General features: G+C 38.6%; 1 protein-coding gene across 2 annotated transcripts in view; it reads right to left on the bottom strand.

The window, feature by feature from the left end:
• RNF144B (ring finger protein 144B) overlaps positions 1 to 27,374 on the bottom strand; it is an 867,397-nt gene that overhangs the window by 629,164 nt on the left and 210,859 nt on the right. Inside the window, exon 11 of one of the 2 annotated variants that reach the window (XR_014232478.1) lies at positions 4,166 to 4,294. The gene's annotated coding sequence lies outside the window, so the exon portion shown is untranslated. Of the gene's footprint in view, positions 1 to 4,165; positions 6,514 to 27,374 lie in introns of those variants that run through there. The other variant, XM_082346411.1, reaches the window with a different exon arrangement.

Genomic DNA, 27,374 nt, shown 5'->3' on the forward strand with positions numbered 1-27,374 from the left:
CACTATGCCAATCTCTCTTCAAATATAAGTGGACATAGAAAGGGGGTGACCATAGTTGCTAACAAGCTTGAGACTATCTACCGAAAAAGGAAAGCAAATATTCATTATGAAATTAACAGTGCTATATGATAAAGATAAGCTTATATGATAAGTGTCATATGATAAGGAATACAGGGACATCAAAAGCTTGATTCTGTTCATAAAAACTTTTGGGAAAAGCAATGTGTGTATCTTGCAGCTGGCCTCCCATGTTGATCCCATAGTGACCCTACCCTTCGGCATGTCCCCTAGGCTAAGTTTAATCAGCACGGAACAAGGTGCTCTCCACCTAGAACAGCTGAGGCAACCTCAGCCTCTTTTGATACCTGGAACTCCAAGCTCTCTCCAGCATTATAATAAAGCACACTCACTACTACTAGTATTAAGAGAAAGGGAAGGGACCTTAAATGTGTGATGAAATATCAACCTTGAAATCAGATGGGGGAATTCATATATTTTAACATGCCTCTTTTGTAAGGTGACACATTCCTACCCAGTAAGGAACAAGGCTGCCAAGGGTATAACTTGCTTTCTCAGAATCCAAACACCTTTCGTCTTAAAAAGTTACATGGGACTCCTCAAGTTTTAAAAATCAGCTTCCTTTCACATATGTAATGACATATCCAAGAAACAAGGGCTTCAGAAAGGAGTGGGATCAAAAGACCTGTGTCTGAAGCCTCAAAGGCACAGCACACATTCACATTCACATTCTAGTTATTTGAGCAAAAGGCACAGCCCACAATGCCCTCTCTGCTCTGGCCTAGTTATCCCCACATTCCTGAACACCTGACGCATCGAGCAGCTCGTCACCATCTGGACATGTGGGGCATCTTCTCAGCTCCTCCTCTTCTCTGCTAGATGAAGCCCTTCAAGCTTCTGCTTCCTGAATCCATTCCAGAGTGAGGTATTTGTCCCTGCATCTGTGCTCACATATGACTTTATTTAGTACTTGGATATCATGTTTGGTTAGTTGTGTATCTGTGTGGCCCTCACCACCCTAGACTTACCCATTTTTCATCTTCAGAAATTAGCATGGTGCCTGACATACAATTGTGTTTATTCATAACTGTCCCCCCACTTCCTTGGTATAGACTTGTCACTTCAAAGTATCTGTGCAGCCCAAGACTAAGAATCTCACAATCCCCTTTTCATCGAGGGGGGGCCATCCAGTCAGCTCTCCCCATGGTATATGAGCAGAAGTGACATTTGCCTGTTTCAGGCCAAGTTGGTTAAGAAATGGCTGTGCCTGGACTTCGCTGGTGGTGCAGTGGTTAAGAATCCGCCTGCCAGTGCAGGGGACACGGGTTCGAGCCCTGGTCCGGGAAGATCCCACATGCCGCGGAGCAAGTAAGCCCGTGCGCCACAACCAATGAGCCTGCACTCTAGAGCCCGCGAGCCACAACTACTGAGCCCGAGTGCCACAACTACTGAAGCCCGCGCGCCTAGAGCCCATGCTCTGCAACAAGAGAAGCCACCACAATGAGAAGCCCGGGAACCACAACAAAGAATAGCCCGCACGCAGCAACAAAGACCCAAGGCAGCCAAAAATAAAAATAAATAAATAAATAAAAATTAAAAAGAAATGAACATGAATTTAATGTGTTGTATCCATTTAGCTATATAAACAAGTAATGTTTCTTTCTGTTGTTGCAATCTCTTTAGCGAATTGCCTGTGATGTGCATTGCATTCTGATTTATTGCTTGTTCAATAATACAGTTGTTTCTTTGCTACCTTTATGAGGAGGTTTTCTGAGTTGGGAGGAGATTTTGTTTATTAAAAAAAAAAAAAAGAAATGGCTGTGCCTTCTTAACCTTCTGTTTCCCTTTACACCAGCTGGATGCAAAGGATTCCAAGGCCTGGCAGGGTCACAAGATGGAAGGTACCTAAGTTCTTGAGTCACTGAGTGCAGGAAAGCCTCCCACCAACTGGAACACCCTCATTAGATTGTTACATGAGCAAGGAATTAACTTCTATTGTGTTAAGCTACTGAAATTTGGGATTTCATTTGTTATAGTAGTTTTAGCCTAAATAATACAGATTAATTCTCAAAATGTGTACTTTATTAAATAATTCTGTGTAACAAACCATGCTTAGTCCCTCAATGTCTAAATCATAAAGCATGGATATAGGAGAGTGAAGGAAAGGGAATTGAGCAGGAGGGAAAGGAGGGAAGGGAGACGGAAGGAAAGAGAAGGGAAGAAAGGAGGGAGGGAGGAAGGAAAAAGAAGCTGTATACAATAAAGAACTGTAGTCAAGCTGCCACCTCAAATGTAAGCTGCCTATATCCTTATCATCAATCAAGTACATTATAACCAGGTCATTTGTTAATTTTGCTGCTGTATCTGCAATGCCTAAAATTTCCTGAGATATAGGAAATGCTCAATAAATATGTGCTGAATTAATGAGTAAATAAAATTATGAATTAATACCATGTTTTTCTTCCTTATAAAATGACCCCGAGAATTCACTCCTCCTTAGGCCTACAGATTATGATATTTAATCAAGTATAAAATAATTTCTCTCCTCCAAAAGTTTAAAAAACAACACATAAGACTGTAACATTCATCTGAATGCTTATGATGTGCCATGGGCCTTATGGAATCCGTGTTCCCTGGAAGCTTTCTTCTAAAATAATAGCACATTGCTTGCTGTTAAAGAGTTGATGCTTAATGGTTGGCTCTGAACTAAATGAAAGGCAGAACGGTTCTCCCTTTCTTATCCTAATCTCCAAAATGAGTTACTTATTATTATAAGAATTGTTAGGAAAACTTTCAGAAGATATTTTTGGGGAGAAGAGCAGGGGAAGGAGAATTTTCTAAAACAGAAAAAATAATAATCCTACCTTAATATTGAGTAAAGGGAAAAGAGACCGCATGTAGTGAAGAGACCAATTTAATCTACATCCTATGGTCCAATGGTCCAATTATTGCAATATATATGATGCTAAATTTCGCCCAGTCCTGCTAATCAGACAGCAGCTCACTGTGTCTGTTTATCTCTAGGCCATTACCCAGTTGTACAGTAAATCTGCATTTCCAGAGATGGTCTAAAATAGAAACCCATGCTGGCTAAATTTGTTTTGGGACATATCAGGCAACAGCTAGAAATTTTTAAATGACCAACTTGTATTCCACCGAGGCACTGAATGAATTGATTAGGGAAAAGCTAAAAATTGAATAGTATTTTCTGGAGTAGGCTAAGGTTAGTGCTGCCAGTGAAAATGTGTAACTACCAAGAGAACGGCTATCAATCAGAGCTGATTTTCAAATAGAAATGTGGAAAAAATGAAATTAAATGGGAAAGGGGAATGTCTTATTTTCCCCTCTATATGGCCCTTTCCAACTAGGTCGTGATATAATTAATTCCTCAGGAATACATGCAAACTCCCACCACTAAAATTATGATAGAAGATAAGTTTTCCCACCAGCCAGAGGTTATTTCTCGGTTGAGACAACCTTTGATCTGAAGATGGGCACACACACTCTGAAAGAGCTGACACTCAAAGGACCAATATCGCGTGATTGATTGGTTTCTAATATGGAGAGTGCGGCGCTGCCGTTGAGAAGAAGGGCTCTCTTGAGAGACAAGCCCAACTATTGTTTGGCTGCTCTCATGTTAGCGAGTGCCCTGCGGTAACCCTCGTGCTCTGAAATACTCATATTGGTTATTTCAAAGTTGGGTGCGGAATTGTGCTTTCCCGTGTCTGTCACTAATGACTTGCAGCTGTTGCTAATCTGTGCCTCTGATTTCCTTTGATTACTATGTGTATTGATGCCTGTGGTAAATAGGCATCTGCCAGGTGCCAGCACAATCAGGGGAAAAATATAAAAAGTTCCCTGTTTCAAATTCAATGTGACATTGTGCAAGTTGAGAGGCAGCCATTTAACTATTCAGAGGAAACAGCTTCCTGGGGCACCTCCGGCCTCCTGGCCAGGGACATTCCTCCCATTCTCCCCACACCCACCCCATGATGCTGATTTTCTTTAGGATGGTTTTCAGCCACGAGAGGAGGGCTTCCATTGCCCATGACATCAGCAGAGGGGAATATTTAAGATGGGTGGTTATGACCCAAGTTTCTAGAGAGCATCTCACCCCTCAGCTGATTTAAGCCTTAAAGGACCTCACCTGTTCCATTAACTGCCCAAAAGCTTCTCCACAACAGCTGTCCTGTGTTTTTCCCTCTGAGGAACACATCTTTCTCAGCAAGGGCTCTGGGCTGTATCACCTTCTCTTTCAGGAGAACCAGGTGATAATCTGGAAGAAGACAAAGCAAGATGAAGGCTTTCAGAGGAAAAATGCAGAAGCGATCAGGATCAAAAACCAGCACCTGAGGGTACAATGGCAAGTAGCTTCCTTGGAGCACTTGTGTCTTGCTTTTTTGGTTCTCAGGGAAGTTACAGACAGAGGCTGAGTTCATCCATTTCTTACTCTTACACAGCAATGTTACACCATAACTTTGAAGAAAAAAAGGAGCCTCTGGTGTCCCCGGGTGGGAGTTTTTCTCCATGGCTTCCTCGACCCTCCTTTACCACAGCAGTAAGAGTGATGATTTTATCATTCATTGCCAGGAAATAGAGCAAGAGGCAGGTCTGCTTTGGAGTTACTGGTTAGGTTGCGAAGTTAGGCACCTCAAGGAAGGGACCAAAGAATAAAGGCTGGCCAAGTGAAGCCTAGACCATTGAGAGAAAATTTCATGAGATCCCAAGATATACTGACATTAAATAGGTCATTTGAACCTTACAAAAATCTGATATGAAAATGAGCATCTGATGGACTCTTATCATTCCCACTTGGGCAATGTTAAAACCCAGACTGAGGCTGGGACATTGATTTACAAGCAGAGCTCAGGAATGTTTGGTCTTCTTCCATCAGACTGGAACAAAGTGTCCACTCTAGACATTTAATCCCTGTGGCTTCAAAAATCTGCCAGGAAGACAGTATGCCCCAGCAATAGATAAAAATAGAACATAAATGAAAGAGGACCTCATATCTAAGTCAGAAGGAATAATTAGAAGAATTTAGTAAATGCCCATTAGCCTAGTGATTAAGGGAAACAGATGCATCATAGTAATCATCTGGACATGGATTGTAAGATTCAGAAAGAAACCTCTGAGTCAAGCAAAGTACAAGGCTAATAATAAGGGGATATAGCTAATAAATTAGCAAAAGTATGAGTCAACATTCTTAGAAAGAGATATTATATCACTCCCGGGATATTCAGACAACAAATACTTCAAAACTATTTTATTACACTGCATTTTATTTATTTAAAGACAGTGGTAAAAAATAAATTTCCCAGATCCATACTGGAAGCAAGTCAACATCTAAAAGGGTCTTGACGGACTGAAAAGGGGAAAGACTTTACTGAGATATAGAATATATTGCCAAGGAGACTGACCAAAGGCAAAGACATCAAAGAGATTCGACTCTGCTGCTGCCCTTTTAATCAAAGGTTCGCCAAGTATGCAAAAGCATCTCTCTTCTCATTGACAGTCAGAAAAGAGATAGAATGAGATGAGGTGTAGGATTGATAATCATCCAGAATACCAGTAGGAAAAGGCTAGCTAGGGACATGTTAGTCTTTTAATGCCAATTCACACAGCCACCTCCCCACCACCCCCGTTCTCCAAAGGAATATAATGTCAGGCACAACATACTCTTAGCCTCACAAGCAAACCTGCATGGCAGAGAAATCTTTGGTTTTCCAGCTCCTTGATATGACCTCTTATAATTACCAGTAATCTTAGTAATGGGATTTAAATTGCTATCACACATCTGAACACAATATATTCCAGAAAGACCTGTAAAAGAAAACGTCCTGTTGGAGCTCTGTCAAGGGTCTAGGTCCTGCTCAGGCAATGAGGTTGAGCTGAATCCTGCACAGACAGCCAAGAGCCAATTGCAGCCACGTGAAGTAATCAGCTGGATCTTCTGTCCATCAACCTCCCTGCTCCAGCCACAACAAAACTCTTATTCAGTAACTTGGAGGAATCAGAAATCACAAAAGAAATCCACTAAATGTGAACTCGGATTTGTCACCATGAGTGTTCCTTTCATTACTGGGTGAAAGTATGAGATATCTAATGTTTAGTGGTATCAGGTTCACATTTAATTCAGGTCATTGGAATGGCAATTGCCCCTTTTCCAAATATTTAAACAGGAGTTTTGTGACTGGTTCCCAAATAGTGATGCAAGGGGAGTTATCAATGTGAGCTGCTCTGCAAATTAAAATAAAATAATTAAAACATAAAAAGAATTTGGAAAAAATGCTGATTATTTTATGCTCCCTTTTAAGGATTCCTAAAATACGCTACCACATAATGGACTCTGGAGGAGCCCTGAAGTTCAATAAAATTTAATCTAGAATTTTGATGGGAAAATTACTTTATACAGACAATACCTGTAAATACATGAGAAAAAGTGTTTCATGTTCATGCTATTTTAATATATTCATTTGTCTACACCAACACAGACATTTTATTATTTACAAATTGGCAAATGTAGGGAGTACTTCTACAATAGATTGTCATCTATATAATTTGGTCCATAAAGTGGCCATGATACTTAATTAATAAACTTTGGCAATAATCAAGATGAGACAAAAATCACTGTTCAGGTGAAATCCTGTAGCAGGATAAGTTAATTTGCGGTCTTTCTTAATTGCCTATTATATGTTTTGTGAAATATTTCATTTGTATTAATGAAAGTGGGAAATGTTATGATTTTTGCCACAAAGAAATGTGATCTCAGGGAAATTCTACAAGCGTTTCATAATAACATTCATCCTCTAGGCCCTCAACCCCCAAAATTACTATGTAAGTATAATCAGATGAGTTTTAAAGAAGACCTTCCATGTGAAAAGTATGTGATAGAGACTGACAGTCCTCATTCCTTGTTTGGGATCTTGTTAAATTCAGTAGATGAGGCGCGATAACTCTACTAATACTTAAAGACATAATACTGTAAATGCTGTAAGGGAATAAAAGAGGGCCAGCTCCCAATTACAACTGGGAATATCAGGCAAAGCTTCATGAAGTGGATGTCATTTGAGTAGAGCCCTAGAGAATGTGTTGATCATTAATAAATAGAGATGAAGGAAGGAAGAGAAAAGTGTTATAGCATGACCAGAGAGAAATATCAGGAAATGAAAGAGAAAAGTTGCATTCAGATTTTTTTCAGGGTCTTGAATACTAGGTAGGACATTTGAAATGTGAAAATAAATTACATAAACAATAAAGAACCAATGAAGATTTTTAAGAAAAGAAGCAACCCTTAAAGAGCTATAACCTGGGAGCAGCATGTGGAATGGATGAGGAGAGCAGTCTAGAGCAATGGTTCTCAAAGTGTGGTCCCCTGGGCAGCAGCAGCATCGCCTGGGGCCATGTCAGGAATGCATACTCCTGGGCCCCGCCCCAGACTTAGAAATCAGAAACTCTGAAAATGGGACCCAGGAATCTGTGTTTTAACAAGTCTTTCAGGGGATTCTGATACATGCTCAAGTTTCAGAACCACTCATCTAAAGGCAAGAAAATCAACCACAAGATAATTTTATTCATCTAGATGACTGGTAATGAAGATATCTTACCTGGTATCTTAATCCAGGTAAGATAATCATAGTAAGAAGGAAAAGGATAGAACAGATGGAGGAAAAGCAGCTAATTTCACCAAAAGATCAGTGATCTAAAGGATGCAGATCATCACGTCTCTTCAAATGCTATCCCAAATTTCCCGGACAGAAGACCACAGTTCCCTTTGTTTTTCCCCAGCATGTAAGCGATATTGTAGAAGCACAACTGAACAACTTCTGAAGACTAACTATATATAAGGAATGAGGGATACAGAGGATTTAAAATAACTCCAAGTTTTAAGCCTCAGAGATAGGTTGTTGAAAGATGCCTTTAACAAAAACAATTAAGAAAAGTAGGAGGAGCTATAGATGGAAAAAATGGAATGAATCCATGTGTTTAGTTTTTACTTATTTATAACCCTATCCAGTGAAAAAAAGGATTCACAGAAGCTTACAAAAATGCATACTCTACAGTAAGGTAAACTAACATAAAATAAAAGAAAAAAGAAAAAAGAAAAAATGAGGCCAGAGAAAAATAAAGGTAGAAAAGTAAGATGAAGCCACAAGTGAGCCAGAATAGGGCCACGACTATGGCTTTTTGCTTCCTTGTAATCATTACCCCAAAATACTCACAGGATTCATTAGAGCAAAGCAAATCAGTTACTTAGGAAAAGTCCATTTTTCCTTTGTACTGAAACCAGGGAGGAATTTCCCCCTTAGACCATCCAAGGGGGGATTTATAATGTAGCGAACAGTGTTGTCAGTACTGCCCCTGGAGATAAATAATTTGGTTTGAGACTGTCACATGGAACTATATGTGCATGCCCTTAGAACAATAAAGTTAATATTGTTGCTATTAGGATTTATGCCTATGGTATAGAAAACACTACCTAAATAAGATATAATATTGTCACTAAGATTATATAGCAATAGGTTTCAAACATGAATAAATATTTAATTGAAAATATAAAAATGAACAGCAAAGGAAACTATCAATAAAACAAAAAGGCCACCTACTGAATGAGACAAGATATTTGGTAAAAGGTATTTGCAAACAATATATCTGATATGGGAGAAGATATTTGCAAATGATATACTGACAAGGAGTTAATATCTAAAATATACAAAGAACTCATACAACTCAACATCAAAAAAACAAACAACTCAATTAAAAAAATGGGCAGAGGGACTGAACAGATATTTTTCCAAAGAAGACATACAGATGGCCAACAGACATAAGAAAAGAAGCTCAAAACCACAATGAGATATCACCTCAAGCCTGTCAGAATGGCTATTATCAAAAAGACAAGAAAAAACAAGAGATGTGGCAAGAATCTGGAGAAAAGGGAACACTTGTGCACTGTTGGTGGGAATGTAAATTGGTGCAGCCACTGTGGAAAACAGTATGAAGGTTTCTCAAAAAATTAATAATAGGGACTTCCCTGGTGGCACAGTGGTTAAGAATCCGCCTGCCAATTCAGGGGACACGGGTTCAAGCCCTGGTCCGGGAAGATCCCACATGCCGCGGAGCAACTAAGCCCATGCGCCACAACTACTGAGCCTGCACTCTAGACCCCGCGAAACACAACCACAACTACTGAAGCCCACACACCTAGAGCCCGTGCTCTGCAACAAGAGAAGCCACCACAAGGAGAAGCCCACGTGCAGCAACGAAGGGTAGCCCCCGCTCGCCGCAACTAGAGAAAGCCTGTGAACAGCAACAAAGACCCAACGCAGCCAAAAGTAGATAAATAAATAAATAATTTTTTTAAAAATTAATAATAAAACAACCATATGGTCAAGCAATTCCACTTCTGGTATTTTTCCAAAGAAAACAAAAACTGTAATTAGAAAAGATATACGCACCTCTATGTTCATTGCAGCATAATTTACAATAGCCAAAATATGGAAGCAACCTAAGTGCCCATCAATAGATGAATGGATAAAGAAGATATGGTAAATATATATATACAATGGAATATTACTCAGACTATTACCATAAAAAAGAATGAAATGTTGCCATTTGTGACAACATGGATGGACCTAGTGGGTATTATGTTAAGTTAAATAAGTGAGACAGAGAAAGGGAAATACTGTACAATTTCACTTATATGCGAATCTAAAAAACAAATGAACAAACATAACAAAACAGAAACAGACTCATACATACAAAAAACAAACAGGTGGTTGCCAGAAGGGTGGGGGTGAAATATGTGAGAGATTAAGAGGTACAAACTCCCAGTTACAAAATAAATGAGTCATTGGGATAAAATGTACAGCATGGGTAATACAGTCAGTAACATTATAAAAACTTTGTATGGTGACAGAACTAGACTCATCTTGGTGATCATTTTGTAATGTACAGAAATATTGAATCACTATGTTGTGCACCTAGAACTAACATAGTGTTATATATCAATTATATTTCAACTATATAAATGTATATATATATGTGTGTGTGTGTGTGTATATATATATATATATATATATATATATATATATATATATATATAAGTGTTACCCTCTTGGAAAAAAACCTAAATTCATCAAACTTTAAATTTATAAAGCCGATGAGTAATAAGCATTCCAAAAGATTCAGCATAAGCTATCAACATTAATTTTTATTGACTAGCAATTGCCGTGAGTGAAGTCAACTGATAAAATTTCATTTATTACTAGGTTTTCTTTCTTTTTATTTTTTTTGTTTTTTTGTTTTGGCTGTGCCATGTGGCTTATGGGATTTTAGTTCCCCAACCAGGGATCGAACCTGGGCCCTCAGCAGTGAGAACATGGAGTCCTAACCACTAGACCACCAGAGACTTCCCTATCACTAGTTTTTCTGGGGTTTTTTGTGGTTTTCTTTTTCATTTTATTTTATTTTTTTTATACAGCAGGTTCTTATTAGTTAGCTATTTTATACATATTAGTGTATATATGTCAATCCCAATCTCCCAATTCATCCCACCATCGCCACCCCACTTTCCCCCCTTGGTGTCCATACGTTTGTTCTCCAAATCTGTGTCTCTATTTCTGCCTTGCAAACTGGTTCATCTGTACCATTTTTCTAGATTCCACATATATGCATTAATATACGATATTTGTTTTTCGCTTTCTGACTTACTTCACTCTGTATGACGGCCTCTAGGTCCATCCACATCTCTACAAATGACACAATTTCGTTCCTTTTTATAGCTGAGTAATATTCCATTGTATATATGTACCACATCTTCTTTATCCATTTGCCTGTCAATGGGCATTTAAGTTGCTTCTATGAAATGGCTATTGTAAATAGTGCTGCAATGAACATTGGGGTGCATGTGCCTTTTTAAATTATGGTTTTCTCTGGGTATATGCCCAGTAGTGGGATTGCTGGGTCATATGGTAATTCTATTTTTACTTTTTTAAGGAACCTCCATACTGTTCTCCATAGTGGCTGTATCAATTTACATTCCCACCAACAGTGCAAGAGGGTTTCCTTTTCTCCACACCCTCTCCAGCATTTATTGTTTGTAGATGTTTTGATGGTGGCCATTCTGACCAGTGTGAGGTGATACCTCATTGTAGTTTTGATTTGCATTTCTCTAATGATCAGTGATACTGAGCATCTTTTCATGTGTTTGTTGGCAATCTGTATGTCTTCTTTGGAGAAATGTCTATTTAGGTCTTCTGCCCATTTTTGGATTGGGGTTTTTTTTAATATTGAGCTGCATGAGCTGTTTATATATTTTGGAGATTAATCCTTTGTCCATTGATTCATTTGCAAATATTTACTCCCATTCTGAGGGCTGTCTTTTTGTCTTGTTTGTAGTTTCCTTTGCTTTCCAAAAGCTTTTAAGTTTCATTAGGTCCCATTTGTTTATTTTTGTTTTTATTTCCATTACTCTAGGAGGTGGGTCAAAAAAGACCTTGCTGTGATTTATGTCAAAGAGTGTTCTTCCTATGTTTTCCTCTAAGAGTTTTATAGTGTCCGGTGTTACATTTAGGTCTTTAATCCATTTTGAGTTTATTTTTGTGTACGGTGTTAGGGCATGTTCTGATTTCATTCTTTTACATGTAGCTGTCCAGTTTTCCCAGCACCACTTATTGAAGAGACTGTCTTTACTCCACTGTATATCCTTGCCTCCTTTGTCATAGATTAGTTGACCAGAGGTGTGTAGGTTTATCTCTGGGCTTTCTATCCTGTTCCATTGATCTATATTTCTGTTTTTGTACCATGTTGGCTTGATTACTGTAGTTTTGTAGTATAGTCTGAAGTCAGGGAGTCTGATTCCTCCAGTTCTGTTTTTTTCCCTCAAGATTGCTTTGGCTATTCGGGATCTTCTGTGTCTCCTACAAATTTTAAGATTTTTTATTCTAGTTCTGTAAAAAATGCCATTGGTAATTTGATAGGGATTGCATTGAATCTGTAGATTGCTTTGGGTAGTATAGTCATTTTCACAATATTGCTTCTTCCAATCCAAGAACATGGTATATCTCACCATCTGTTTCCCTATCACTAGTTTTTTTTTGGTTTTTTTGTTTTTTTATTTATTTATTTTTGGCTGTGTTGGGTCTTCGTTGTTGCGTGCAGGCTTTCTCTAGTTGTGGTGAGTGGGGGCTACTCTTCGTTGCAGTGTGCGGGCTTCTCATTGCAGTGGCTTCTCTTGTTGTGAAGCACGGGCTCTAGACGTGAGGGCTTCAGTAGTTGTGGCTGTGGCTCATGGACTCTAGTGCACAGGCTCAGTAGCTGTGGCACACAGGCTTAGTTGCTCTGCAACATGTGGGATCTTCCCAGACCAGGGATCGAACACGTGTCCCCTGCATTGGCAGGCGGATTCTTAACCACTGTGCCACCAGGGAAGTCCCTATCACTAGTTTTTGAAGAACGCATCTATTGCATTAGATGTGGCAAATATATTTTAAAGCTACAATACCAAAAATGTTTCACAAAACAGTTTGTACAATAAATGTGATATTAGATGAACAAACTCTGTTGGGTAGATTAGCTATTCTATTATGTCATGAAACAGTAGAACTTTCTGATAAGGCTATTTTTAAAAAGTAAATATATTCCAAAGATCAGTGTATGACTGAGGACTGTTTTAGTTGCAATTATCAGAAACTGATTCTGACTTTAAAAATAATATATGTGTAGTATATATGTACATATACATCTGTATTATTGGAATGATACATGAAGTCACTCACAGATCAAAGGAAATTTTGAAGAGTAAGGACAACAGGATCTACTGGGCAGACTGCTCAGGGGGCACTACTGTCATCAGGATGAATCAAGCCTCCAAGTTTTCTATCCTCTACCACTCAGGTCACGATTCCCAGTCTTAGAACAGAGAGTATTGCTTCACACGCCCATCTCTTAGCTAGAGAAAGGCAGGGCCCCTTGAACAACAGCCCGTCTCAGGCAGCCTGTCTTACAAAGATGTCAAGGTTGTGCTACGGCAAGAGACAATGGACAGGGGAAAACAAATGTGCCCCACATGGAGTAAGTGTGCATTTCTGACAGGAAAGCAAAAAAAAAAAAAAAAACATGTACATTGACATAAAACATGAATCCAGTCATCATCCCAGAAACTGGAATATCTTCACATTCACATCTTTTGAATATCTTAAGAAACCAAGATTTTTCCACAGCTTTTTATCAACTCAAAAGGACTCCTCATCAGATCAGGAGGATTTTTTCTATTAGTAAGAATGTGACAGGATCATTTTGTCTTATTCTTACATTTCATAAAAATTAAAATAAAATTAAAAGGAACAAAGGGTATTATTGACCTTATGCTTGAAATAAGCCAAAATTATACTAAAATACTAATGCAACCTTAGACAATGTGAATTGGAAAATTAAGTCCAAATGACAGGAAGTACAGGCTCAGTGCCTTCTGTACTGTTTAGACAGAGCATTGTTTTGAATTCTGAGTTTTATAATTTAGAAAGGATGCAGCAAATTAACAGTATGCTCAGAGGACATGACAGGATATCAAGGAAACCATCAGAATAACAATGACAGGAAATGGGGACAATTCATATATAGAGAAGAGTACTTGGGAATTAAATGACAATGGTCTTGAATGTACTATACTGTAATGTAAAGAAAAAATGAATGTGCACTCCAAAGATCTAGAATCTAGTTCTCACTCTTTTCCTATTTTGCTGTGTGATCTGGGACAAGCTGCTTACTGTCTCTGGGTCTTGATCGTCACATCTATAAAAGGAGATGACGTGTTGTAGCCAGTGGCAGGAATTTTAATCAGATAGGCCCAGGTTCAAGTCCCATTTTCACTTCTTATTGGTTATAGGATTTTGGTCTGAGCCTCTATAAAATAAAAATAAATAAAGATGAAATCTCCCTCAGAGTTAACTTTAAAGATAAATAAAATAATGCAAATAAGATGCCAGGTACAGTGCCTGATATATACTAGATCATAAATTTAGGGTGTTCAATTACCAACAAATGGTAATTGCAACTATTCAGTAGTATGAGTCTAGGAAATATTGATATTTGGAGTACCATTACAAGAAATAAACAGAGTTTTCTGTCTTGCCATGGGACCAGTTAGTGGAAGCTATAAGTAGGTAGATTTTTCTTTAATTAAAGAAATAACTCTCTAATAACTAGAACTAACAAGAGAAAAAGCTGGCTTGTGAAGTAGCAAGATTCCCAACACTGCAAATATTCAAAAAGGGCAAGATGAGTGTCAACCGGGGAAACTACAAAACAGCTTCCTATATTTTATATGAGTATATAAGTATATAAATTTCCTTACTAACCCAAACATCTACGAATTTCAGCTGAGTGCAGTACCAATCACACTCATAGTTTATAATATTAATGTACCACTGCCCTCTAGTGTGTAACCTAAGAAGATAAAATCATGGACACACACACACAAAAAAAAGAAAGAAAGAAAAGAAAAAAAAATTGCATAAGCACCACGCAAAATTATTTTTACTTGCAAAAAGTTATCTCACTAATCATTGAGTAAAACCTTCTCATTTTCAGATGCAGAAGCTGAGGAATAGAAAGCAAAATGATTCGCCCAAAGTCAGCTGCAGTGCTTGGTCTAGAAGGCTGGCCTGATCACTCTCAGGTCAGGGTTCCTCCCATTACATCACATGCCTGGTACTGCAGGGCACAGCCAGGTAGGTCTTCCCTGTGTAGCATCACTTACTCGAGTCGAGAGTCCTTGGTTCTAGCCGTGTAACAAGTAAAGTTTCCCTTAGCACCATGAGCCCAGTGCGTCCTCAATCACAAGTTCAAACCCTTACAACTATTTTTCTGAAAAAACAATGGTTAATGAGGCCTTGTTGACAAGAACAGTCCGTTATCAGCAAGCTAATGACCACTCAGGCCACAGCAGGGATGCCAGCCTACAATTAGGTCTGCAGTGATGTACACACAGAAAGGGACTCTAGTTATAATTAAACCTGATCCTTTGGTTCAATTGCTCATTAGGAAAGAAAATAAAACAAAACACAGACCCCACAACAAGAAGGCCTAAAACTAATACTTTGGTCAAGGGATGAAATTCCAGGCCACTGATCTATTAGTCCATGTCCAAGTATCTGTCTCTGAGTGAGCACTTAAGCTTATACTCTTATTCAAAATATTTTGTAATGGAGGAGGGGTTGTTTTACATCTTAGTGGTTTTAAAAATCATGGCACATAAGATGGTGGGTGACCTTTTATCTTCTTCATTTTGCTTATCAGTACTTTCCAATTGTTTTCACTACAAACTGTATAACTTGTGTAACTAAACATATTTAAAACATACTAAATCTTAGCAAAATCTCTTTAAGTGACGAAAAGATACCTAGGTATTAAATACAAGAATACATAAGAAAACAAATCTTTCATAATTAGAAGGAGGAGAAACAATCTATTGCATGGCAAAGTGATGTTGTAAAAAGCCAGCATGAGTTCTGGGTTCTAGAGACAGACCAGAGTTTGCACGACAGCTTTGCTAGTTAATGCCTTTGATACTTTGGACAGATATCTAAAATCTTTAAGGAGGGTGATTGTGATTAAATAAAAGGTCTTATGTAAAGATCCTAGCACATGCAAAAAAAAAAAAGCGATTATGAACTATAGACTTCTTCCTCTTCCCCATATTCCCCTGTGTTACCATTTCTTTCTCCCCATAATTCCAAGAATATGTCTAAATCTAGAAGGAGAGATGCTTTATTAAGAAAGACCTACCTACTTAAAGCCTTGGATTGCTGAGGAAAGTAGTAAGAAGAGGTGGCGAAAAGGAGGTAGGTGTTGACAGCAAAGGGGGAACGGCCTGCATTTGAGTTTTAGCTCTCTGGAGCGTTGAGAAGGTGGTGAAGAAAAGGCAAGAGAGAGGGAAGCTAATGAGATTACAAGAGACTTGTTTTCTCCATTTCTTCCCATTTAGTCCCCTTCTTTCCTTTTGGATTTTCCTAGGGAAATAAATGATGAGGGATTTTCTTATGCCTGCCTGTTCATCTGCAACATCTCCTTGCTTCTTAATAAGCCTGCCCCCTGCCCCTGTGCTTTTGAATCAATCTCACCAGCATCCTCTGGAATGATATGTCATAAATATTCTTTTCATTACGTTATACCTTCTCACACATTCCTTCAATCTGTTCATCTCTATTAGTCTCTTATCCATCTGTCTAAAAGCATTCTTAGGTTTTCTCTATACTTAATATTCAATCCTGCAAGTTTTTAAATTGCCATGTTCTCCTTTCTGGGTAATAGAAAGGGGAAGCACTGTGAAGAATATGTAATTTTTTAAAAAACTGGTTCCTGTGCTCAAAGGGCTTATAATTTACTTGTGGAGACAAGACTGCTACTTCACTAGAACCGTGGTGATCAATAAAAGGCAGTACATAATTAAGTCCTAAACTGTGTTGTCAGACTCTTGAGTTTCTATAGCTTCAGGAATGCAGGAGGAGGAGTTCCCCAAGGTGGTATGGTCAGGGATGACTTGAAGGAAGTACCCAACCAGAATACTGCATGTGACAACTACTCAATAAATGTTTGTTATTTGATACTTGAAAATCATTATTATAAGATCGTCAATTCTCCCATCCATTTGACAATTATCCTTACTCATTGAATTGAAGGTGCATATTATTTCACATTTTAACAACTCTGAAACAAGGATGCATCTTTTCATCACTATCTCAGTAGGTATCATAAATTAATTGGTAGTGCTTTTCTTTCTTTGCGTATGTAAAATAATGGTATAGCTTACAACTGATGGCTTCTTAGATTCCATATAATACAGTATTTATTGAGCATCTAGTATATTTCATGCTATTATTCTGGATCTTGGGGATATGTGAACAACAAATGCAAAGTTTCTCTCTTGTGGAGCTTGCATTGTGGTGATGGAGATGTATAATAAACAACTGAACAAATATTTGATGCATCGAAGCTAGGTACTGTGACAGAGACTGAGAGGAGAAACTAGATTTAAACCTAGATCCCAATCTACTGTGTTAGAAAAGAAAAAGTATTCAGAAGCAAATTTTAAAAAATCAGATTTCACATAAGGGGAAATTATAATTTGGGAGGAATTTACATATATTTTGAGTATTCATCTTCCCCACTAGACCATGGGCTTCTTGAAAACAGGAATTGTCTTTATCTATCTTTGAATCCTCTGTGCATACAGCATCATGTATACTACTGTGAAAGAAAGTGAGAGAGAGAAAGAGGGAGGGGGAAGAAAGGAGGGAGGGGGGGAAGAAAGGAGGGAGGGGGGAAGAAAGGAGGGAGGGGGGAAGGAAAGAGAGGAAAGAAGGAAGGAAATAGAAAAGGAAGAAAATTAGCATAATATTGTGCAGTTGGCCTTGTTCTGGGTACTATGATAGGCACTTCATTTATATTTGCTTCTTTCAATCAATAGCTGTTGAATAAGTGAACTTTTGAAAGGGGAGAACTTATAAATAAAAGTCAACAGAATTTCCATGTTAGACTAACTTCACTTTTTTTTATTTGTTTTGCTTTAAGAAAAGTTATCATGTTGCAGATATGGGGATGCTGTCATCTCAGGGTGTTTATTTCTGAAAAGCATTTAATTAGAGAAGTGGTTTATAATATAAATAGTTATGAATTGGATATAATGATCAAAGCAGCTGATTAATGGAAAGACATCAAACTTGGCAACTGTCTTCAAAGCTATGATATGTCCCTACAAAGCCTTGTCTTATTCAGCAGTTTTGTCAGTGATTTGGGCAAATAAGAAATTACATTCGGTAAACTGGTACAACCACTGTAGAAAACAGTATGGAGGTTCCTCAAAATAATAAAAATAGAGTTGCCATGTGATCCAGCAATCCCACTCCTGGGCACATACCCAGACAAAACTATAGTTTGAAAAGATACATGCACCCCCTATGTTCATAGCAGCACTATTTACAATAGCCAAGACATGGAAACAACCTAAATGTCCATCGACAGATGAATGGATAAGGAAGATGGAGATATATACATATACATATATATAGTGGACATTATATATATAATGGAATATTACTCAGCCATTAAAAAGAATGAAATAATGTCATTTGCAGCAACATGGATGGACTTAGAGATTATCATACTAAGCAAAGTAAGTCAGAAAGAGAAAGACAAATGCCATATGATATCACTTACATGTGGAATCTAAAACATGACACAAATGAATATATCTATGAAACAAAAACAGACTTACAGATATAGAGAACAGACTTGTGGTTGTCAAGGGGGAGGAGCGGTGGAGGAGGGAAGGACTGGGAGTTTGTGATTAGCAGATGCAAACTCTTATATGTAGGATGGATAAAAAACAAGGTCCTACTGCATAGCACAGGGAACTATATTCAATATCCTGTGATAAACCATAATGCAAAAAGAATATGAAAAATAATATATATATAACTGAATCACTTTGTTGTACAACCGAAATTAAATACAATGTTATAAATCAACTATACCTCAATAAAATTTTTTTAAAGAGAAAAGAGAAATTACATTCGTATCCAATTTGCAGATGATAAATCTTGGAAGGATAACTAATACATCAGATGATGGAGCTAAGATTCAAGATGATCATGACAGAATAAAACAATGGAGTGAACCTAACTTAATAAAAATAACCATAAAGTCCTGCTTTCAGATTAAAATTTTCACCTGCGAAAGTACAGTATGGAGATATATGGTGAAAGAACACTATACGTAAAAAGATTTGAGGATTTTAGTTTCTGACAAAATCTACATGAGATAAAAGTGCTGAAGCTAAATTTTTTAAGTACGCCATGTTTAATACACCTTATTCTACTTGCACTATTATCTATCTGGAGTGAAAATTGTATTCAGTTTTGGCTGACGTAATTCAGACAGAGGTTCTTCAGCAAGAATCAACTGACATAGATTCGCTTCAAAGAATCCATGAACCTCATAAAATTGTATGTAATATTTTATTTTGGAGTATGTGTATTTTCTAAGGAAGAATCTATAACTTCTTTCAGATTCTCTAAATATTTAGAACCAGGTTTTAAAAGAATGTTGACAAACTACTGTGGATCCAAAGAAGAATGAGCAGGTTGACAAAGGATCTTGAGAACAAACCGTAAGAGAAAAGTAGAAGGATAAGAAGAAACTACTTAGTGAAGAGATATAATGACTGTCTTTAAATATTTGAAGGATTTTCTTATTGGAGAGAACCCAGATCTACTTTATGTGACTCTGGAGGGTAGAACAAAAATGAAAAAGTGAAAGTCACTAAGAGGTAGTTTCCCACATTATAGAATCAGATTATTTTAAAATGCTATTGGCTGCCCTGTGAGATAGTGAGTTTCTTCCTGGACGTGTTCTTAGAGATGCAATGACATTGTAAAAATTCTGCATACTTTATTTTCTTCTTCAACATTTACAATGTACATCATGCATGTTGACATATTAAAGTCTCCAAAAATCTTTCGTAAAGAAACTGACTATTCAATACTCTGTAATGACCTATATGGGAAAAGAATCTAAAAAAGAGTGGATACATGTATATGTATAACTGATTCACTTTGCTGTACAGCAGAAACTAACACAACATTGTAAATCAACGATACTCCAATAAAAATTAATTTTAAAAAACAACTGAGTATTGCCCAACCCCACCTGACATCTAGCACCTTTTTAAAAAAACAACTTGAACTTTACAACAAAAGCTGGAAAACATAATGTAGATTGAACCCTTGATCTCAAAAGTCAGCAAACTTTTTCTATAAAGAGACAAGTAGTAAATAACTTCAGCTTTGTACATCATATGGCCTCTGACACAACTCCTCAACTCTGCCATTGTAGCAATAAAGCAGCATGGACAATACATGCACAGATGAGCATGCCTGTGTTCCAATAAAACTTTATTTACAAAAACAGGTCACAGGCTGGACTGGCTCTGTCCTGTAGTTTGCTAATCCCCAGACTAGAGAGCTGCTCCTCAAGACTCCTAGAACGCTAGAATTCTTTGGCTCTGAGGTTTGAACCCGGCGACCTATTTACCCACAACCATACACAATATCCACACAAACCCCAGATTTTTAGGAAGGCTACAAATACAAACAAGAAAAAAGAACAGCAACATTTATGGTGAATAATGAACAGAGATGAACCAATTTACAAGTTTTTGATCAAAGACATAATTTAAACTCCTCCCAACACAGTACGGCCTTCTAGATAGATTCAGAGAATCCTGCACTAAAAAGAACAGGCCTTTTAACAGCCACAGGTAAGAGGTGAGCAGGTGATTAGCGAAGTCTGTATCCTCAGCCTTGGCCTGTTCCACTGCGGTCAATTACACAGCTGGCTACAAGTGTGTGTTTGCATCTGTTCAAGCCTTTAAATGTGGTGATCTCATATTAATTAAACAACTCCTTAAAAGCAGGTTAAAAACAAATTAGACCCTGCCATCGTGTGCCTGTCCCAGCCATCCCTCAGTGGCCCTTCATCTATAAGGGATCATCTACACAGGTAAGGAGCAGTGTTTCTTTGTAATTAGGGAGGGGTTCATTATCCTCCATCAGTTAATGCTGCCACCACTTAGTGAAAACAGTTGTTGCTACACAGCACAGATTAGTGACTAATTAATAAGGGTTGATTAGCTAAGCTCCCTCACAAGGTAGAACAGATAACAGCCACCTTCCACATGGACCACTGATTGATTGATTGAAGCAGTCAAGGACATCAACAGTCTAAAATGACATCAACTGTCTAAAATGAAAGACAGACATGATGAGGACTCTCATCTTTCTAAACGCCTTAAGAGACAGCAGTTCATAGCTAACCAGTACCTCTACCAGATGTCACATTTTCAAATGACTTCAGTTGCCAAGGATCTCTGGCTTGCAATCAGTTAAAAAGGGAGGCATCTAGAACCATGACACATAAATATGGGAGGTAAAAAAATTGACTATGAATATATAGGCCACACAGTATACTACAGAACATGAATACTTACCTATTTCAATATCCCTACTGATATTTTTCAATGTTATTTTTATTAGGAGCATGTAAGAGTGGGTAAAACCTTTGGACTGAGATTTGGGGGGTTTGATCAGTTACAGACCAAGCAAAATGTTTATGTTCTATTACAGCATTATTGTGGCATGTCATAATTATCTGTTTATATGTACATCACTCAGGCACACAAACAAGGCTTTGCTACTGAGAGTCAATAAATTGATAACTTGCACACAAGGCACTTTCCTATATGAATAACAACATAAATTACCATGATTAATCTTTCATTTTTGAAACTCTATGATGCTGAAAAGCAGATGGTTTGCAGCAGGCCTGTCATCCATTCTCTCCCTTTACCAGGGGCACTCCCAGAAAATAAAAAGAGAAATATATATTCTCCGACGACCACTATATATCAGCATTGTGCTGGGCAGAGCTTACATAGTAAAGGTAGCATTAAAAAAAAAAAAAAATCCAGACTTTCATGTGTATTGTTGCAAAGAGCAATTGAACTTCAAGTACTCTAAATACTGAGATTTAAAATTCTCTATTCCTTCAATCACTCAGGGTTCAATGTGGATTTTTTTCTCTATTAGTTGTCATTATTACCTTTTAATTCTTCTTTTCTTTCTTCATCTTTAATACCTTAGTCACATGCACTTTATTATTCTTTGCTTATATATTTGGGGTTTTTAAATTTATAATATCTAGTGTTAACAAGGGTGCGAGGTTGCAGGTATACTAATATGTTGCTGGAGGAGATGTGTAGTAGAGAACAGTTTCAAAATATGTTGAGCCAGCATTTCTACTCTTAGGAATTTAGCCTTCAAAAGCACTCCCATACTATGCAAAGTTTATGAGTAAAAAGGTGTCAACAGCACAAATTTCCTTCAGTACAAAGATGGCTAAACAAACCATGGTTTATTCACACAATGGAAAACTATACAACCATTGAACACAATGATATATAATTAGATGTGCTCGTATAAAAAGATCCCCAAGAGATAGGGCTAAGTGAAAAAGCAAATTGCAAAAGAGTGTTATTCCACTGTAATACAAATAAGGACAGCAATCATAGCAACAACAACATTAAACATTATTATATGTTCAAGGAAAAGAGAAGAAGGTATAGAAAAATCTCTCAAATGATTGAGCATGATGATCTTTGCAGAATGATAGTAGGAAGGACTTTCACTTTCTATGTTGTTTATTAAATAAGTTAATGTTTGTAAATTATTAGAACAGATTAAACATAGTAAGTGCTACATAAGGTTTATTAAATAAAAATAAAATAATGTAAAAATATATAACAATATTACGCTTGTACTAAAAACAAAAATGAAAAAATGTAAGTTTCATTAGCTCTCATATTTCTTTGAGTAGAAGACTGCTTCTTTTGTATAACCATTTTGAATCTTGCTAGAAATCCAAAATTATTGTTTTCAGCTTATCTTTACAGTAGAAACATCACCCAAGGATTAAGGTTTTTGCACACCTATGCCTTACCCAAGAAATGGTAGAACTCAGAGGAATGTTGTGAAAGGCAATTAATTTATTTTCCTAGGATGTCTGCCACTCTTCTGCTTAGGAGTCATTTTAGCAGTAGGGCAAAAATACTAACTTGTTCTCACTCAACCATTCTTTCATGAAAGGTGAACTTCTCTAGGCCAGAGACAAGTGTGTCTTGGGCTAGATAGATGACTGTGAACATGAGAAAGGTGGATGAATTGTAGAACTATTTAGGATGTTAAAAATAGCAGGACTTATGTCACTTTGCAATTCAGAAGTAATCCTGCAGCCCTTGCGAAGCACAGGGAACCTACCAAAATAGTAACAACTGGACCTTGGCTGCAGCTTTTGTGAAAGTATAATAATAATAAGGAGGAGGAGGAGAAAAAGAGAAGTAAGAGTGGGGAAAGGGACGAGGAAGGAAAGGAGAAGGGCATGGAGGAGGGGGGATGAGTAAAAGGGGGAGGAAGGGCAGAGGAGAGCAGAAGGGGGAGGGAGGGAAGGAGGAGGCTCTAAAAGTCAGGGACACCTTCAGGCAAAAACAGCACTGCTAGACATGCTTTCTCCCTGCATACAGAGACCAAACAAATGCTTTAAGGTTGCAAAATATCATTTTTTAAAAAAACAGAAAAATTGATGGTATCCACCAACTTGATATAACTCTTCTCCAGTGCTGGGAAATACTAGCTGAAATACTTGGGTAACCCAGAGTATTACAGCAAAATTCCTTGGGTCCATTGCTGAGGGCAAGCAAAGTTAAGGACATCTGTCGACACACCTGCAATCAAGAAATTCTTTCTTTTCCTTCCAGGAAAAGAGATAAAGAGAAGCCAAGAAGTCAAGGGCAGGGCTTCCCTGGTGGCTCAGTGGTTAAGAATCTGCCTGCCAATGCAGGGGACAGAGGTTCAAGCCCTGGTCCGGGAAGATCCCACATGCCACAGAGCAACTAAGTCCGTACACCACAACTACTGAGCCTGCGCTCTAGAGCCCGCGAGCCACAACTACTGAGCCCACGTGCCACAGCTACTGAAGCCCATGCACCTAGAGCCTGTGCTCTGCAACAAGAGAAGCCACCGCAATGAGAAGCCCTCGCACCACAACAAAGAGTAGCCCCCGCTCGCCGCAACTAGAGAAAGCCCAAGCACGGCAACTAAGACCCAAAAGAGTCAAAAATAAATAAATAAATAAATAAATAATTTTTTTTAAAAAGTCAAGGGCAGAGAGCAGAAGAAAAGCTAGCTGGCAGTTTGTAGGACAAATCCCAGAAGGTCTTCCTACCCATTTTCAAATTTAAGTGCCCTTGTTAACAGAGCAAAACATTAGCATAAAAGTCGACTAAATAAAGCATTCAGGGCTTCTCTGGTGGCGCAGTGGTTAAGAATCCGCCTGCCAATGCAGGGGACACGGGTTCGAGCCCTGGTCCAGGAAGATCCCACATGCTGCGGAGCAACTAAGCCACAACTACTGAGCCTGTGCTCTAGAGGCTGCAAGCCACAACTACTGAGCCTGCATGCCACAATTAATGAAGCCCGCGCGCCTAGAGCCCATGCTCCACAACAAGAGAAGTCACCACAATGAGAAGCCCACACACTGCAATCAAGAGTAGCCCCCACTCGCCACAACTAAAGAAAACCCATGCGCATCAACAGACCCAACACAGCCAAAAATAAATAAATTAATTAATTAAATAAATTTATTAAAAAAGAAAGCATTCAGTAGAGCCCTACAGAAGCTGGGACAAAGAAGTGGTGCCCATCGCTAAGCTTTCAGGTCCTATGAAGGCAACTGATTTGACTGAGAAGTTTCAGTACATGCTGTATTATCAGAGGAATTTTATTAAGATTTTTTTAATGGTCAAAGCAAATGCTTTGTAACATCTAAGGTTTTGCAGGCTGAAATTATAGAAATATGGCCTTTGGCAATGGTTCCCAAATTTTTAAAGTGTGAGAACTTCCTAAACATCAAAATACAGTTTTGCAGATCTCCCACATGTAAGAATTTTGCTCTGAATGTCCATTTATTTAAAAATATTTGACACACTTTAAGAGAATGATGCCAAATGCATAGATGGTACTCAATAAATATTACTGAATGAATGAAAACTAGCAGCACACAGATACAATATTTCATCTACAGACAGTGCTTGTGGGGATTGGCTCCTGATCTCCAGATCAGACTATTTTCCTTGGAGTGAAAATTGATGGCCTCCTTTGCCCATTTGTCTCTGTGTTAGAGCAAAACTGAAGCTATTAATCAAAAAGAGTCTTGACCTTGCCTGGGCTCCACCCAATTACCAATGGAAACTGTGGAGCTTTCCATGTGGCAGGTATCCTACTAGGCTCCTCAACTTACACAAACTGTCAAACTTACTCCCTGCTTAGCTGTTAAGCACATTGGTCTGCACTCAGCCAGCAACATGACTTACCTGTTCTTCAGCAATTACTGAAAGGATAACACTGAAGTCACTGCCACTTAATTTTATCAAAACCTAGTTAAGAGATTTAATTTATAAAGGACTGTCAGGCAGTCTCTATTTTCCTCTAGATGTAAGATTTATGCTCAGATCATTGATCTCACTTATATGTAAAATCTGAAATAGTCAAACTCTTAAAAGCATAGCGTAGAATGGTAGTTGCCAGGAGTTGGGGGCAGGGCAGGGAAGGGGATGGGGAGATGTTGATCAAAGGGCACAGAGTTTCAGTTATGCAAGATGAGAAAGTTCTGGAGATCTAACGTACAGCATGGTGACTAAAGTTAACAATACCATATTGTATACTTGAAATTTGCTAAGGCAGTAGATTTTAAGTATTCTTTTTTTTTTAGAAATTCACATTCTTTTATTTATTTATTTATGACTGTGTTGAGTCTTCGTTTTTGTGCGAGGGCTTTCTCTAGTTGCGGCAAGTGGGGACCACTCTTCATCGCGGTGCGCAGGCCTCTCACCATCGCAGCCTCTCTTGTTGCGGAGCACAGGCTCCAGACGCGCAGGCTCAGTAATTGTGGCTCACGGGCCCAGTTGCTCCGTGGCATGCGGGATCTTCCCAGACCAGGGTTTGAACCCGTGTCCCCTGCATTGGCAGGCAGATTCTCAACCACTGCGCCACCAGGGAAGCCAATTTTAAGTATTCTTAACACACATACCCACTTAAAAAAAAAAGAAAGAAAGAAAAAGAGAAAAAGATGAAGAAAATGGTAACTATGTAAGGTGATGGATATGTTAATTAGCTTGATTGTGGTGATCATTTCACAATGTATACATATAGCAAAACATCAAGTTGTTCACCTTAAATATATACAATTCCTATGTGTCAATTATACCTCAATAAAGCTGTTTTTTTAAAAACTGTAAGCTCACATTAAACTATTTGGCAAAATGCAATTTACCTAGTCTGGACACAGTTGTTTGGTTCCCCTCCCTCACAGTACTGCTTTCACCAAACTCATTTTACATTTACCCCATTGGCTCACATTATTGAAAGTAAAAAGTGACATGTTAACTTTGAGAACATTGGTGAGGACATTGTTCACTGAAGAACACAGGGTTCTCTCTATAAGGGCCAAGGGAGCAGTTCATCTCAGTACCAGGAAAAGTTTTACTTCTCCTAAGCAATTGCTAATTGCTAATTATCAATAAAATTTCTATGAGTGATGGTATTTTCCTACTGTGTCAAGAAATCACAGAGTCAATTTTTGTGAATTGAGTTATCTCCAAGAATTTCAAAGAATAGTACATATTTTGTGTACTCACCTGTCCCTAGTTTTTATTGTATTTTTTCTAATCTTCTTCATTAGCTTGAATTTCCCAATGGTGTTAGGTGCTAGAACTGACAGAACTGGTGACTAGATCCACAGCTGAGAACAAGTCTCTAAGCAGAGCACATTCTAAGTTCAGAAGCTCACTAGGTCTTGCAGCCAGCCACTTCCATGAAGAGCTTCCTGAAAGGGACCAGCTTAGTAGAAGCAGCACTGACACCCCCACCTCAACTTTCAAAACTGCTCCTACAGTTTGCTCCTGTGCCACCGTCCTGCTCCAGCCTCCAGGGCTTCCTCCCTGCACAGCCTGTGAGCAACAGCCCTTCCCTAACACCTGACTGGGCCTCTGGGGTGAGGAGGTGCTGCACGAAAGGAAATCCGACGCACAGAGAAGTTAACTGCCTGGTCCAAGATCACAGAACTAAGCTGTGAGACTTGAGTTGGTGTCCTTCATGCTTCACATCTTCCCCATTACTTAAGAAGCCATTGAGATACGTGCATACTTAGCTGTCTCCTACCTGCCATGTGGCTGACAGGGTCTTGATGTTCTGGCCTGGTGTCAGGCCTGAGCCTCTGACGTGGGAGAGCCGAGTTCAGGACACTGGACCACCAGAGACCTCCCAGCCCCACATAACATCAATGGGCGAGAGCTCTCGCAGAGATCTCCATCTCAACGCAAAGACCCAGCTCCACCCTATGGCCAGCAAGCTCCAGTGCTGGACACCCCATGCCAATCAACCAGCAAGACAGGAACACAACCCCACCCAGTAGCTGAGAGGTGGTCTAAAATCATACTAAGTTCACAGGCACCCCAAAACACACCACCGGATGCGGTCCTGCCCACCAAAAAGACAAGATCCAACCCCACCCACCAGAACACAGGCACCAGTCCCCTCCACCAGGAAGCCTACACAAGCCACTGAACCAACCTCACCCACTGGGGGGAAACACCAAAACAACGGGAACTACGAACCTGCAGCCTGCAAAAAGGAGACCCCAAACACAGTAAGTTAAGCAAAATGAGAAGACAGAAAAATATGCAGCAG

This window comes from Balaenoptera borealis, assembly GCF_965194805.1.
Source record: "Balaenoptera borealis genome assembly, chromosome: 12".
Lineage (NCBI taxonomy): Eukaryota > Metazoa > Chordata > Mammalia > Artiodactyla > Balaenopteridae > Balaenoptera > Balaenoptera borealis.